At 44.9% G+C, this 16,698-nt stretch overlaps 1 long non-coding RNA gene across 1 annotated transcript; it reads left to right on the top strand.

The window, feature by feature from the left end:
- The first annotated feature begins 2,973 nt into the window (after positions 1–2,973).
- On the top strand, positions 2,974–15,723 carry LOC110337201. The gene is made up of 5 exons (XR_002381254.2): positions 2,974–3,132; positions 11,607–11,814; positions 12,205–12,324; positions 14,764–14,936; positions 15,602–15,723. It is a non-coding gene; the product is annotated as an uncharacterized LOC110337201 (long non-coding RNA).
- The last annotated feature ends 975 nt before the right edge of the window (positions 15,724–16,698 follow it).

Here is a 16,698-nt window from a genome sequence, read left to right on the forward strand (position 1 = left end):
CTTTCTTTCTTTCTTTCTTTCTTTCTTTCTTTCTTTCTTTCTTTCTTTCTTTCTTTCTTCCTCTCTCTTTCTTTCTTTTTTCCTTCCTCCTTTCTTTTTCCTTCCTTCCTTCCTTCCTTCCTTCCTTCCTTCCTTCCTTCCTTCCTTCCTCCTTCCTTCCTTCCTTCTTCCTTCCTTCCATTGCACAGAATTTAAGATTTAGAGGAAGCTTTGATTTACATTTCCAGCATTACCTGTAGAGTTATCAGTGATCTTACATAGTGAATAGTTTTGTTAATCACAAAAAGGACAAGGGAGAAAATGATATGCAGAAAACCCAAAACCTTTACACATTTGGCCTGTAAGTTTTGTGATTTTAGATACAGAAGGCGTTTATTCTCCTTGCTCCAGCAGGAATGCATGGGAGGACCAGTTTCTGTGGGGTCTATCGCCATTCTTATGATTATCCCATATCCTGCCACCCTCCTACATTTTGGAAGAGTTACTCCTTCAAAGAAGAAATGGCATCTGGTACATTTATCTTAGGACAGCAGTTATATTCTGTGTGATCAAGAGGATAATAATCTTCAGTGGATAAACTTTTGGTTTTGCACGAGTGATATATATATATATATATATATATATATATATATATATATATATTCCTTTACTTTGGAGATATATAATATGTATTGATTATATAATAATACACTGCCAATATAGTAATATATCATTATATACAGAAAAATAGAGAGATAGGTGGCAGGCGATAGATAGATAGCAGCCAGCTTGAGTTCCCAATAGTACAAATAGTAGCAGACAAATGTAACATTAGATAGGGTTCCCATGGCATCCAGCAGAAGCCAAGTAAACTGAAGGCAGCTGGCTGGAGCTCATAGTAGAGAGTCCTGGGCAGAGCACAGCATCCCCCTGGGCAAAGCTTCCAAGTAAAATTACGAACATCAGAATAGTCACACTGTGAAGTCAGACACTCACAACCTCTAGCAGAAACCATCGGGGGAAGTTGAGGCAATCAACTTAAGTTCCCGACTGAGTTTTCTCTTCATAGTTGAGTTTTCCATGGCTGAACTCTAGGCTTCTTTTTCCTACTGTAGGCACTCTTATATCATGGAAAAAACAATAGTAACCTCTGTTGGAAATAGTTTACCTTTAAGCTATTTTTAAGGGCACAATGGGTTTAATTTTTTTATTAGTATTTTGCTTAACATATGTGGTGTTTTGCCTGAATATATGTCCACATGCCACATACGTGTCCAATGCCCATAGAGGCCAGAGGTGGGCACTGGATCTCTAGAACTGGAGTTACAGATGTTTTTCAGCCACCATGTGGGTGTTGGGAGCTGAACCCAGGTCCTCTGGAAAGAGCAGCCAGTGCTCTTAACCACTGAGCTGTCTCTCCAGCTCTAAGGCCACAGTGTTTATTCTCTTGAGCTGTTTGTCAGTTCTCATCCCTCTCTGTCAGAGGTGTGTGTGTGTGTGTGTGTGTGTGTGTGTGTGTGTGTGTGTGTGTTGGTAGCAAACAGACATGACAATTACTAATATTAATATATCTGCTACTCACAGGATCCCGCTCCTGCCTTTTCCCAGACTATTTCTCCTGGAGTGTCTCCGTGGCTCTTCTTGACTGCATGGATTTTTCTGACCACAATGCCATTAAAAGAACGAGTCTCTCCTTGAGCTCCTTTTATTTGGGGGCTCCAGCACTCCTCATCCTGCTCAGTATTCACCAGCCCACAATGTGGATGGCAGGTCTCACAGAGCTAAGGGGTCCATGCTCTCTTACACTGGCCACCAACCCTGCATTGTTTACCAAGCCCAAGGCACTGGAAAAGTAACTGTGTTTAGAGAGCTTGAGTAACCTTCTCTAAGACTGACCTTAGCATTTTGGGATGTACCTGCAGCTTAGGAGGGCGGGATGTTCGTTGCTAGAAACATGACTATCAAATGGACAGTTGCCCTATGTAGAGCCCTGCTTCTTTAAGTGGGATCCGGCGGTGGACAACTGTGTAGGAATTCCATGGCAGAGAGAGAGCCCTAATTGAATTGTTTGTTTCAATAGTGGAAGAACAGGAAGAACAGGTTGGATTAAGGTAAATCAGAGTTGGGGGTGGGGGTTGGGGTGGCGTGGAATTAGGATAAATCATAGGGGGAAAGAGAATGCAGTCTTAAATTTGTCTTTGGTTGTTGCTTTCTTGACACCTCTTAACAGGGAAGGGAGGATGATAAAGTGAGGAAACAAAGGGTCAGGATGCCCAGTAAGGCCCAGGCATTTTTGTATGCCTTGACAGAACCAGGAGCTTGAATTGCCAGGACAGCATCAGGCTTCTAGAATTCTACCTCAGCTTCAAAACCAACTATGATTGCCTAATGGGGGTGGAGTCTGGTAAGGACATTAGTGGGTCTTGTGGTGGGCTGTAACCCTGTGCTTTATGCTAATAGCTAATGTCTGTTTAGTCTACCCCTGTGTAGCTGTAGAATGTGTCCCCCTTATGTTGGGAGCCACCATCTTTGCTCAGGCTTTCAATCTTTCTTGATTGGATATATGTCAGTGATTTCCTCAACTCTTCTTTCATCTCCCATCCCATCCCATCCCATCCTTTCTGGTCATCACTCAGCCGCTGGTGTGATCGCCTCCTGTACAACTCTAATCTCTAGCGCATCCTAGATTCAAACGTTGCATTGGAACACATTACAGACGAGACTCTAACTCCTCAGTTTGCCATTAAGTACTTTTTCAGAGTTGGTGTCTCTATGGTCTCTCATAACCTCTTTCATGTTATAAGGTCCAAAATATCGGTGGAGTGTCTGTTACAGGTCAGGCTCTGCTTTGGGTATGGAGAACACCTGAGAGGCAGACACAGGTGAAACCCTCTGTGGTGGTTGGTATATGCTTTGCCCAGGGCCAAGGAACTACAACGAGGCATGGCCTTGTTGGAGTAGATGTGACCTTGTTGGTGGAAGCATGTCACTGTGAGTGTGGGCTTAGCAACCCTCATCCTAGCTCTCTGGAAGCCAGTCTTCTCCTGTTTGCCTTCAGAACAAGATGTAGAACTCTCAATTCCTCCTACACCCTGCCTGCCTGGATGCTGCCATGCTCCTACATTGATGATAATGGACTGAACTTCTGAACCTGTAAGCCAGCCCCAAGTAAATGTTGTCCTTGGTCATGGTGTCTGCTCACAGAAGTAACTAAGACACCTTCTTTGTAGAGTGTTGTTAGATAATATTGATACATTTCTCACCCACCCAATATGCATGCTGTAAGAGAAGACAGGCTGAGGTTATGTTTTGGGAGTCTGCTTTCATGACTGGAAGGTACGAGAAAATAACATTTGAGGGGAGAGACGAAGAACGTGAAGGCTAAGAAAATATCTGAAGAAAGACAATAGATAAAGGGAAGAGAAAACGCAAAAGCTCTTGGGGATCACAGGAAACCCATTGGAACGGCTACATGGGCTACACTCTCTGACAGACAATAATGACTGGGGTAGGACACATTGCCTTTTTCATTATTAGTGAAACTTTGGACTTGTCTTAAGTTAAACTCAGAGGCTTCTGAGGGGCAGGGATTTAGAGACGATGTTGCAGGAACCATTGTGGATAACTGAGTGGCTCACATTGTAAGAGGACCAGGGTAGAGTCCCGGAGATCAGTTAGAAGGTAGGGCAGAAGTGAAGGTCGCAGGACGGCATATTGATGTGGTGGTAGATACTATGATGAGCATTTAAAATGTACAGCTAAAAAGTAGAGTCAAATCATGCACTTATTCATCAGATGTGAAGACTGGCTCAGAGATACGCAGCCATTTTTTTTTTTTTTTTTTTTGAAAAAAGAAAGAGTTAGGTTTGAGGATTGGAAATTCAGGAGTTGAATTCTGAAAGAGTCAAGTTCAAGTTGCCTAGTGGACATCCAAGTAGAAATATCAAGTGGACATCCAAGTAGAAATATCAAGTGGACGGTTATACACACCAATCCAGAGATTGGAGATCTCTAGCTGATGGTACACATTTGAAAGCTAACACAGAGATGGTACGTAGGGCCAGTGTGGGGTCCTGCAAGCCAAGGAAAGAAATCATGTCATGGAGAGAGAAATAGCCAACTCTGTTTGAAACCTCAAATGGGGCCAGGTGTAGCAGTGCACCCCTATGATTCCCACACCCCAAGTGCTGGCATTAAAGATGTATGCCACCAAGCCTGGTCATTCGGCAGAAGGACTGAGCTTCAGGTATGGGCTAAGTGGGACTCTTTCTCATCACTTCCCTCCAAAAAACAGAAAAAGGTTGTGTATCTCAGTGGCACTGACAAGAAGTTAATGCCATGGGGTCCTGAGTATGAAGATATGACCAGAGGAATGGGAGATAAGAAAGGCAGCTTGCTCTTAAAAATCTACCTACCTACATATACATGCCAATGTATATTCATATATATATATATATATATATATATATATATATATATATGTTGCATGTTTGAGTTTCTCTAACCTGGACATGTCAACATGTCAACAAACAGCAGATAAAGTTTCATCTCCCTATCTTTAGGAAAAGCCAGGCATGGTGGTACACTGGGCAGGTGGAGGCAGTTAGGAGGGTCAAGGATTCAAGGACAAGCTACAATATATAGTGAGTTGGTGGTGAGTCTGGCTAGAGGAGGCCTTGTCTCAAAAGACCAAACTAACAGAACAACAAGAAGACAGGGATGGGCATCTGTGAGAATGGGTTGGTGATGCAGATAAGATGGACGTGTAATGCTACAAGCCTTTTGGCGGTGAGGGGTCCTAAGATTAAAATGAGAGGAGTAGTCACAGGCGGTAGTCTTGTGTAGCTGCTACCCTTGGGCAGGGTTGGACAACTGATTGTTTTTCAGAAGAGTGCAGTTCAAGACACAGAGGAACGGAGAGCCAAGCGAGCCTTCGCTGGGGTGACTGTAAGGATGACTGCGGAGTTGGAGCTGGATTAGAGGAGGGAAAAAAAAATGGACAAGGGGATTGCAGAGCTAACATGGAGGGCAAGCTCTTAGAAGCAAGGATGCCAAAGATTTTTAGGCGTGACGGGTCAAGAACAGTGGTTCTCAACCTGTGGGTCTCAGCCTTCAAAGAATTACTCAGGGGGTCACATCAGATATCCCGCCTGTCAGATATCTACATTATGACTCATAACAGTAGCAAAATTATGGTTCTGAAGTAGCAAGGGAATAATTTTATGGTGGGGGGGGGTCACCACAACATGAGGAACTGTATTAATCGGTTACAGCATTAGGAAAGCTGAGTAGGACTGAGGTGTGACAACAGCCAGATGGTTACATCAGGGTAAGGAGCCTTGTTAACATCAGCGTCAAAGCCAGGCATCTTTAGAAAAGGGGAGTCAGGATGGCGTGCAGGCAGCCATAAGGAGCAGGGGGGACAACTGTCCCACTGTGGGGCTGTCACTTAAGATGAGGCAGAAGAAGCCATGTCTGTAGATATGGCCCAGAGTTCCTCTAGGGCAGGACGGTGAAGGGTGTGGTGTGATGTTCTCAACAGTGAGATGGCAGGCAAGGGGCAGAAAACCATCAATACACAAACCCGGTCTTTTTGTATGACCTGGATAAAACAGGAAGAAGAAAGCAGTGCAAACAGAAAACCATGATCTTGGGTCAACAAATAAAGAAACAAACCCTCGTGTCATTTAGGATTGGTGCAGTGTCTCAAGGATAGCATTTGGCACCATCTCTCTAAAGCCCTTCAATTGCATGCTTATTGTTTTATGTTTTTAAGGGGACTGCTCCAAGTCTCTGTAAATGGGCCCTACCCATGCTCAGGCAAACAACCCCGATTACAAAACTGGTCGCAAAGGACACGAAAGCAGGAAAGGAGATTTTTCTGGGAAGATGGGGTTCAGAAGGAGTGGGGGCAGGAGTAGAGGGTAAAGGGGAGTGAGTGTATAAAAATACATTGCATACATGGATGAAATTGTCAAAAATAAATAAATAAAAAGATTGCTTGCCCAGCAGCTGGGTGTGGTAACATATGTCTATAACCCTAAGGCTTGGGAGACAGAGACAGGAGGATCACTGCAGAGTTCAGGGCCAGCCTGGGCTACAGAGTAAGAGCCTGTCTCAAATAAAAACAAAGAAAAATCACGTATACAGTCAGGCCGGTGTCTAAGCTGCTTCTGTGAGAATCTGACAGCTAGAATAACAGGGATGAAAGGCAGATGGCTCAGCCATTAAGAGCACTGACTGCTCTTCTGAAGGTCCTGAGTTCAAATCCCAGCAACCACATGGTGGCTCACAACCATCTGCAGTGAGATCTGATGCCTTCTTCTGGCGTGTCTGAAGACAGCTACAGTGTGCTTACATATAATAATAAATAAATCAGAAAGAAAGAAAGAAAGAAAGAAAGAGAGAAAGAGAGAGAGAGAGAGAGAGAGAGAGAGAGAGAGAAGAGAAGAGAAGGAGGGAGGAAGGGAAGGGAAGGGAAGGGAAGGGAAGGGAAGGGAAGGGAAGGGAAGGGAAGGGAAGGAAGAAAGAGAGAAAGGCAGGCAGATCCAAATTACCATGGTTGTCCTAGCCAATAGCAGCCAGGAGGACCACAGCCACATCACTCCCGATGAGTGGACGATTACAGTTATCATATACCACTGAAGCCATTAGTTGGCCGTTACTCATCATTATTGTAGCATCAGATCACTGGCACAGTCTCCCAGGCAGAGAGCTCTGACACAAGCCTTCCCCCTGTGTGTTCCCAGCTCATCTAGAGAAAGAGATTCCTCTCATCTGCAAATATCCAGCCCTGGGTATAGTGCCTGCCCTATACAAGCTGTTCATCAAAAGCCCGTTAAAAGAATGATTGAGTGAACCTTTGTTCAACCCCGAGAAAGGAACTCACCACTCCTTGTGCGCAACAGGTGCCGTCTCCAACGACCAAACAGTGTAATCGAATGTACCTGAAGCAAACCCGGTTCCATAAGATCTGTGAAGCACCCATCACAGATAAGCAACCTTTCACCTCAAGCACAGTGGTTATGCTTGCAACACTGGTCATTTCGTTTTACATTTTATTATGCTGTGTGGATTAACTTAGAGATAACCTAAATCCTATAACACCCTTTAAAGGATAGAGTGTAAATAGGTGGATATGACTCAGTCTAAATATCCTTATCATTATCTTCAGTACACACTACCAAGCCATTGTGACTGCTGACATTTCCTAAATTATATCAAGAGGCTTGCGTTTCTGAAAAGGAAAACACTATTTGCATTGATATAGTAAAAAAAAAAAAATCGAGAAAGAGAAAAGCATTATGCAATAGAGGGGTGGAGGTGAGTTGAGTGTGCCAACTGTGGATGTCTTCCAGGGCATGCTTAGGGGATTTCTAAGTCCTGTACTCACTCTGGAAAAAAAAGAGGAATGAATGAACCATTGGGTCAGCTTAGCTGCCAGATTCAAGGAACATACCATAAGAAAGATTTTTGTCAAACATGTTTAATATTTCTAGCAAACAATCAAGTTCTAAATACTACCGTGTGAATACTGTGTTCACTTCTTTTTAAACCCTTAGGGAAGACGCTGGTAAGCACGGCATTATCCTGAGAGTAAGGTATCTTTCTGAGAGTCCAATTGCCTTTGCTCTACAGAGCATCCATGAATTATTTTCCTGTGGATATTGGATCTTGTTTTAGTTTGTTTTGCTTTTGAAACTTCCCTGTCTAGTTCTGTCCAAAAAAAAAAAAAAAAAAAAAAAAAAGTGAGTCAGGAGTACAAATTGGATATAAGCGTGAATGAGACTCAATGTAGCTAAAATGGGAACCAACACTTGGGGATTAGCCATGCTAAGCTCCTTTTCCAAGAACATGGCTCACCTGGGTTGTGGCAACATCTACCTCCTGGGTGTGAGTGTATCACTTCACACAATCCACTAGCTGGCCATCAGCTACCACCCTGGGGTCACGGTTTCTTTTATTAACAAATAGCTTGGTGTCAAAAAAGGTAACCAAGTCCTTATATTAACAAGCATTTGGGTCTTTGTTTTGTTTTAATTAGATATTTTATTTATTTACATTTCAAATGTTATTCCCTTTCCTCTCTGAAAATCCCCTATCCCCTCCCCTCTCCCCCCCCCACCCGCTCCCCAACTCACCCACTCCTGTTTCCTGACCCTGGCATTCCCCTATACTGGGGCATAGCACCTTCACAAAACCAAGGGCCTCTCCTCCCATTGATGATCAACTAGGCCATCATATGCAGCTAGAGCCACCAATCCCACCATGTGTTTCCTTTGATTGGTGGTTTAGTCCCAGGGAGCTCTGGGGGTATTGGTTAGTTCATATTGTTCCTCCTATTGGGCTGCAAACCCCTTCATCTTCTTGGGTACTTTCTCTAGCTCTTTCATTGGGGACCCTGTGCTCCGTCCAATGGATGACTGTGAGCATCCACTTCTCTATTTGCCAGGCACTGGCAGAGTCTCTCAGGAGACAGCTATATCAGGGTCCTGTCAGCAAAATCTTGTTGGCATCTGCAGTAGTGTCTGGGTTTGGTGGTTGTTTATGGGTTGGATCCCCAGGTGGGAGAGTCTCTGGATGGTCGCTCTTTCAGTCTCTGCTCTGAAATTTGTCTCTGTAACTCCTTCCATGGGTATTTTGTTCCCCCTTCTAAGAAGGATTGAAGTATCCATATTTTGGTCTTCCTTCTTCTTAAGTTTCATGTGTTTTGTAAATTGTATCCTGGGTATTCTGAATTTCTGGGTTAATATCCACTTATCAGTGAGTGCATATCATGTATGTTCTTTTGTGATTGGGTTACCTCACTNAAGATGATATCCTCCAGATCCATCCATTTGCCCAAGAATTTCATAAATTCATTGTTTTTAATATCTGCGTAGGACTCCATTGTATAAATGTATCACATTTTCTGTGTCCGTTCCTCTGTTGAGGGACATCAGGGGTCTTTCCAGCTCCTGGCTATTATAAATAAGGCTGCTATGAACATAGTGGAGCATGTGCCCTTATTACAAGTTGGAACATCTTCTGGGTATATGCCCAGGAGTGGTACTGCTGGATCTTCTGGTAGTACTGTCCACTTTTCTGAGGAACCACCAAACTGATTTCCAGAGTGGTTGTACCAGCTTGTAAGCCCACCAGTTTTTTTTTAATTGTTCTTTTTTTCCCTATTATAATTAATTACATTTTTTTATGTGCATGAATTATATTTTTACGTATGCATGTGTGCCACAGGTTTGCCTGGTACCCAGAGAAGTCAGAAGCTGGCTTTGGGTCCCCTGGGACTAGAGTTCCAGACAGTTATGAGCCTCCATATAGGTGCTTAACAGCAGTGAACCTGGATCCTCTGCAAAAGCAGGAAGTGCTCTTAACCAATTAACCGTCGGCTCAGCCCTATGCATTTTTTACACAGCGTGTCTCTGTGCTTGCTGTTTTCTCTAGAATTTTCTCCTTACCCTACTCCCATCCCATGTGATAAACTCCTATTTTGATATCTCAGCCCTGGACAAGCATGCCTTTTCTCTGAGACCCTTACCTACACACTCTGTTGTTTCCTTCCCATCTATGCTGGCTAGCTTTGTGTCAACTTGGCACAAGATAGAGTCACCTGAGAGGAGAGAACTCAATTAGAAAAAAAAATGCTTCCAAAAGATCAGACTGTAGGACAGCCTATAGGACGTTTTCTTTTCTCCTCCCACCATAATTTTATTGATTATTTGGGAATTTCACAGAATACACCCCAATCCCATCCCTCCAATTTCACCCTCCCATTGCTGCTGTGCCTTCCCCCAACACACACACACACACACACACACACACACACACACACACACACACCTAGTTATAAATACAAAGTATAGTTTGTGTTGCACATATACTCACTAAAGCATGGCCAACCTTCCACCGACCAGCCCTTCAAGGGTAACTGAGCTCTTTACCATCCCCATCTCCACCGCCAGAAGCCATCAACTGTGAAGAGCTACACTTTTGAGTTCTTAAGGACTCTCTTCGATAGCTTTCTGTCTAAACCATTTCTTTGGGGGGGGGGTGTTGTAGATGCCTTCGATGTCTCTCATTCTCAATCATGACTCTGGAATAATTGGATACCACTGTAACCGGGGCTTCCTTGCCCATTACAGCCTGCAGCAGCATGGACCATGGACCTCCATATGGTTTCCAGCACCTGGACAGACCATGGCATCCACATGGTCTCTTGTGGCAGCAAGGAGTAGATCAACATGACCTCTGGCAGTTAATACTAGGCATTAACATCAACAAGGCCCCCCAAGGCATCTCAGACCATGGATGCTAACATGGCCTTAGTGGGCAGCATGAAACACAGACTCCGGCATGGCTCCCAGCTGTAGCATAGACCACACGCAGCAACATGGCCTCTGGCAGCAGCATGGACCATATAGGTTTTTCAAGGAGGCCCAATCTAGAAAATGAATCTTTCTCCATCTTGAGCATCCTGCCATTGCCTGCTTGAGCTCTAGGCTGTGGCTCACCATCCTGCCATCCCTACCTGGCAATGACATCCTGGCAATGAGTCCACAGCTGCTGAGCTTCAACATCTGTCACCACCCTCTGCCTCTAGCTTTGTCTCTTTGCATATAATACATGCAGGACATTTATTCCACAGCCCTTCCCACCTCTCTGAAAACTGCAGTGTGTCACACAGTATACACACACACACACACATATATATACACACACACACACATATGTATATATACATATATATGTATATATGTATGTGTGCATATATATATATATATATATATATATATATATATATATATAAACACCAAACAACTTTACATGCAAATGCTTATTGCAACAAGTCATTGGTTTGGTTCAATGTCTCTGGTTTCCCAAGCACTATAAATATTGGACTCATCACAGATATCCTGTTGTTGCCTAGAGTCAGATTGTCTTTTGGCTGGGCAGGGTGTCTAGGGACAGGATTCAAAAGAGCTCCAGGCTGCTGTCTACCTCTCTGTTTCCCCCAGTGAAGGCTGGCCCACCTGCTCACTGAGTAAGACATTCTGAGGCCCCTGGGCAGTCATGCTAGCCCAAGCTCTCCTCTCCCAGAAGGGCGAACAACAGCCAGAGCTGTGGCAGCCCCATGCTGTGTGCTGGGTCTGTTGCCCCTCAAGAGGGACTAGGGATCCACTCAATGAGCTGCAAGGCAGTCATGCAAGTGAGGGCCTGTGGCTTCTACCATCTTGAATTGATCGTCATCTTTTTTTTAAAAAAACTGTTCTGAGAGTGGAAATCACAGATGTTCCAGGGCACGTTTACAGGAGATACAGCCATTTTCTCTGATGCTCTTCTCTGAGTTTCTTGATGGCAGGGCAGTACACCAGTTCTGGCAGCTGCAGATCCTCCATAGCACTATAGGGGACACGGGGAAGGTGAAAGGAGGCACCTGGGTGGCATGGTGGCAGTGGCCTCTCTCATCTGTGTACTAAGCCCCGCATAGCCAAGGTGGGTTGTCAGCTGTGGCCTGGTGCTGGATACCTGGAGCTTTGGGGAGTGGGAGAGACTCTACTCCACCGAACCTTCTAACCCCCAAGCCCGGCGCTGGGCCAACTCGACTCTGTCCTTTCTCTCCTTTCTTTCAGGGTATTTTCTTAGTGTTTGATGTAGGAGGACCCAGCCAATGACATGTTTACTGTGACTGCATATTATCCTGCAAACTATATATGACCACATCTTCCTCTTCCATTTCTCTGGCCACCCTGGTAGGAGCCACAACTTCCATATTGTGAATACTGCTACAGCAAACACTGATGGGCTGGCATCGTTGTCCATTGGCACGGAGTCTTTCAGGTAAACAAATCCCTAGGAATGCTATTTCGGGGGCTCAGGGTAGATCTATTCATAGGTTTTTGTTTGTTTGTTTGTTTGTTTGATTGTTTTTTTTTTGAGGACTCTCCACACTAATTTCCACAGTGGCTGCACCACTGTTTGCATAAGTGCCTCCTTCTATCTTAGCAATGTCAGGGATGGGAGGGCTCACGCAGTCCCTTAAGGAGACCCGGGCTTACCCATCCTCCCAAAGGCTTCTGCAGCATCCTGCAGCTCTGCCCTGAGTATTGACAGAACTAACACAATCCCTCTGGCATCCACTTGACCGTGACTTTTTTTTTTTTTCCTGATTCCTGTCTTTGTACACTGGATGCTCAGGCCTCTGTTCTTCTTGTCCTTGTTTTCTTACAGAACACCGTTTTCTGGAAGGTCTACCTTCCTCCCCACATCCTCCTCCACCCATCCCTTCCGGGCATGGATCTCCACCCCTGAACACCAGAGGAGAAGACTCCTTTCAAAGTTTGTAGTCAGGTGTGAAAAGCCCACTGGAGATGAAGACAGGATGAACCGGAACCCGGCTAAGTTAGGTGGGGTGGGGGAGGAAGTCGACCTGGCAGAACCCCAGAGGTCATTCACAAGCCAGGCCCCAGGTACCAAAGGATTAGGGTGCCAGGTGGATCTGAGGGAAGGATCAAGCTCCCAAACACTGGATGTGGTGACTTCAGGGGCAGGAAGGAGAGAGGGAGATGAGTGACCATAACCACACCGTAACCTGGCAAGGCCGGGCTATTTTAAATTCTTCAACAAAGTATGGTCCAAGCAGCCTGGTTTTCCTGCTGTAAGGTCAGTGTAGTCAGCAAAGTGCTTGCCAGTCGGGCATGGACACACATTTGGACTGCCAGCACCCAGATAAAACCCTAGCAATAACTTATGTCATTGCCTGCTGCTATCATTTCCACCTGTGCTGCAGCCAGCGTCACTACCCCAGCCCTCTTCCTTCTTTCTTGTTCTTGTTCCTCCTCCTCTTCTCCTTCCTCCTCCTTTTCCCCTTCTTTCTCTCCTTTTTACTCTCTTTCTCTGTTCTCATGTGTTCCTTACTGGCCTCTCTCTCTCCCTCTGTCCTTCTCTGTCCCCCTATTTCTCTGCCTCTTCCCCTTTCCCAGGTCCCCGCCAGCCAGGTACCTCCTTATAGCTGCCACACCCACCATATTTCAAAGCATACACCTTCACCCTGTTACTATAACCCTAGTACTGACAAAGGTGGTGGTGGTGGTGGGGGGACTGCAACAGGGGCTTACTGGTCAGCCAGTCTTCTAGAATCAGCAAGCTCCCCGGGGAAGCAGGTGTGATTAATGTGAATCAGTGAAATCAAGCAAGTAGGATGAATTATCTGACAGGCCGGCTGAAGTAGCTTCTCTTGGAACTTAGGAGGGACAACCAACAGTAACATGGGCGGCAGGAAGAGAAGAGGAGGTGGTCCCAGAGTCCAGAGTGGGAAGAAATTAGAGAGACAGAACTTGATGAACCCCAGGGCAGCCGCAGAGAGAGGCTCGACATGAGCTACTGGCATAGAAGACCTTAGCTGAGGCCTTCCTTGTCCTCCTGGTTTCTTACAGGTGCGTCCAGTTGAATGAGACAAATCAAAAGCCTATGGGCAGGACCCACAGGAACACTCTTAATAATTGGTATTTCATATCGTTAAAGCCTCTTATTTTCCCTCCAGTCTCATGGGTCCCTTCCTAGTTTCCTGTCCTTATATTTACTCCTGCCTGAATATACATATTTAACAGCTAGGGACTGAGGCCAAATATAAAAGAGAGTATATGGGACCTGTCTTTCGGAGCCAAGTTTATCTTACTTCATCCACGGTTTTCCAGCCCTATCTACATCCTGCATATTTCTGTATTCTTTATAACTGGATAAAAGTCCGTTGTATTCCAATTGCAAATACATTGTATTCCAATGTTCCAAGTCTTCGTTACCCTCTCCCCTTCCACCTCTATATTTACATGACCCCACACTTACAGGAACTGTCTTCATCACTAAACAGGGACTTTCTGTTGTTAGCTCTATTTTAGTGCTGAGGAAATTAAGGTTCCGGAGGAAGGTCATACGCCCTGGTCACACTGATGATAAATGGGCATCACGGGGAAGTACACTAAGATCTGTGTGGCTCACCAGTTTCAGAGGATAGCTCCATGCCAGGTTCTCCAAGCCTCGTGTGTATGTGTGTGTGTGGGGGTGCTGTATAGTGCAGGGCCATTTTCATCAGTAACGTTTGCTCTTTTCCTTCTCTCGTCTATGTGCTGTGTTTTCTTTATCAGGTGTGTTGTATGATCTTGGGATACATGGAAGACAGGAGAAGGATTGTAGCTCTCTTCTATCCAGCCAGCCATGAAGCACATTTTCAGGAATATAAAAGGATGCCAACAGTTTCGCCCTTTTCTTCCTGTCTGGCAAAGACTCCTCATGAGTGTCACTCATATTGATACGCAGTGTCACTCATATTGACACGCAGTGTCACTCATATTGATACACAGTGTCATTCATATTGATATGCAGTGTCACTCATATTGATACGCAGTGTCACTCATATTGATATGCAGCTTGTTACTGCTGCTTTGGAACACTTTGACAACTATATGTTTGAAGTTGTCAGTTTTAATTAGTGTGTCTCTGTGTGTGTACATATATGTGGGTCTGTGTGTGAGTGCACTTGTGCACATGTGTGTGTGTGCATGTGTGTGTGTCTGTGAACATATGTGGAGACCTGAGCTTACATCAGATGTCTCTCACTGAACTTGGAGCCTGCTCTATTGGCTAGACTGGCTGGCCAGCCTGACTGTGTAAATCTACACATTCCTTTTCCCGTTCTTTCAAGCTCTGGGTTCCAGGTCTGAGCTGCCATGCCTGGCTCTTAAGGGAATTCTACACTCAGGTCTTCATGCTGGGATTCTCCCCCCACCCCAGGTCTCCAAGAAGATATGGTCTCCAATACAACAAAAAACTACCTGGACTGTGATATGCTAACTGCTGGGCAAGCCTGTCCCATTGACTCACCTGCTGCTAGGACCCAGCCTGAACTGTGGACAAACAGGACACCTAGAGAATTAACTGTATCACATTGCCTAAGACAAAATGAGGTCAGTCTCTCCCATGTTCCTCCTCCACAGAAAAAGTTTCTCATCTTCTGGGCCTGATAGGCAAAGACTGCCTCTGCCCATGGTGCTATGGAGACCACAGGAATTGGGGGCAATGGTCTAGGTAGTGGACTTTGGACTGGTCTCTGTCATTTTAATTGAAACATGGGCCATTTTTATTATACTTCCTGTGTACTCATGCAAAACTTATCCTTCTCAGGACTTGAAGACTAGACCAGGCAAAGAAATAACCTTTTATTATTACTTTACCTAAGAAAACTTGATTCACAATGACTGCTCCCAATAATCAACACCCTGTGTCTCATGGTGTATAACTGGGTAGGAAAGAGTGTAAAGTTTAAGGTTTAGCTAAGGTCTGAGGATACAGAAAACATTTTCTAAGAAAATGTTTGAGGTTCTAAGAAAGTGTTGGGCGGGGGGTCTAAGAAAGTATTTTAAGGGTGGTAAATGTACGTTAAGAAGGTCGGAGGACATAAAATCTTAAATGGTGATAAGAACATGACTTAAGGTATGTAAAAGGAATGAGAAAGGTTTCAGATTTCTTCCCCTCCCTATACTATTGTTGGATTAAGACTTTAAAGCTTAGAGCTTTAACATTAACTAGTGGTTATACTAACATATCTAAAATTTATCTCTTTTGGTGTAAGCTTCAGAGAATCCACTTGAACCTACCTATTACAGGCCAAACGGACTCCAGGTAAGTATTGTCACTCAACAGCCTGTTTCTCCACCTGCCTATTCCTGAGAGTGGGATTTAGTCCCCCTTTCCCCATTCCTGGCTCTCCCCATCCCCATCCAATTACCAAGACCAGGGCCCTAAAAGTTTCAGATGTACACTCAAGAAAATTTTCCTCCCTAAACGACTTAACTGTAGGCTTAGATTTTTTTTAAAAAACCTACTTTAATAAGAGTTCTTAAACACTTTAACCTCCCTTCTAGCCCACCACCCACCAGAGGTGGGTGGAAAGGAAAGGTTAATAAGGCAAAGGGGGTATGGGGCTGCTTAGAAACTGTTCTTTGGGGGGGGGGATTCCAGTCTTTGTTGTCAGGATATCAGCAGTTCAGTTCACATGAATCAGCAGCGGCAGCTTGATCCACTTGCAAAACCCCACTCACGAATCAGTAACAGCAGTTCGATCCAGAAGAAACCTCAAGGCTCTCTGCCAATCCGCAGGAATATCACGAGAAGTTCTTCGGTGCATTTCTCTTTATGAAGTCACAGCAAGTGATGGATCAGGGCAAGGCGAACCAATGCCATAGAGGCTAGCAAAAACAAAGCAAGGCGAACCAAGGCTAGAACAGCATTCGCTGTCTGTTGGGTTATACTCATACCCTTTCCAAACATCACATGTTCTCTCAAGTGTCTGCTCCAGCAAAACATCCCATGCCCTCTCACCAGGCAGCTTCCAGAGAAAACATCAGCAAAGGATGTCAGGATTGGAACTCAAGCAGGTCAGGAAGCAGGAGCTGATGCAGAGGCCATGGAGGGATGCTGCTCACTGGCTTGCTTCCCCTGGCTTGCTCAGCTTGTTTTCTTATAGAACCCAGGACTACCAGTCCAGAGATGGCACCACCCACAAGGGGCCCTCCCCACTTGATCACTAATTGAGAAAATGCCTTACAGCTGGATCTCATGGAAGCATTTCTCCCAACTGAAGCTCCTTCCTCTGTGGTAACTCCAGCCTGTGTCAACTGACATCCTTTGCTGATCAACAGCAATGTGGAAGTGTAAGCTGAATAGAAA

Source organism: Mus pahari, chromosome 20, assembly GCF_900095145.1.
Source record: "Mus pahari chromosome 20, PAHARI_EIJ_v1.1, whole genome shotgun sequence".
NCBI lineage: Eukaryota > Metazoa > Chordata > Mammalia > Rodentia > Muridae > Mus > Mus pahari.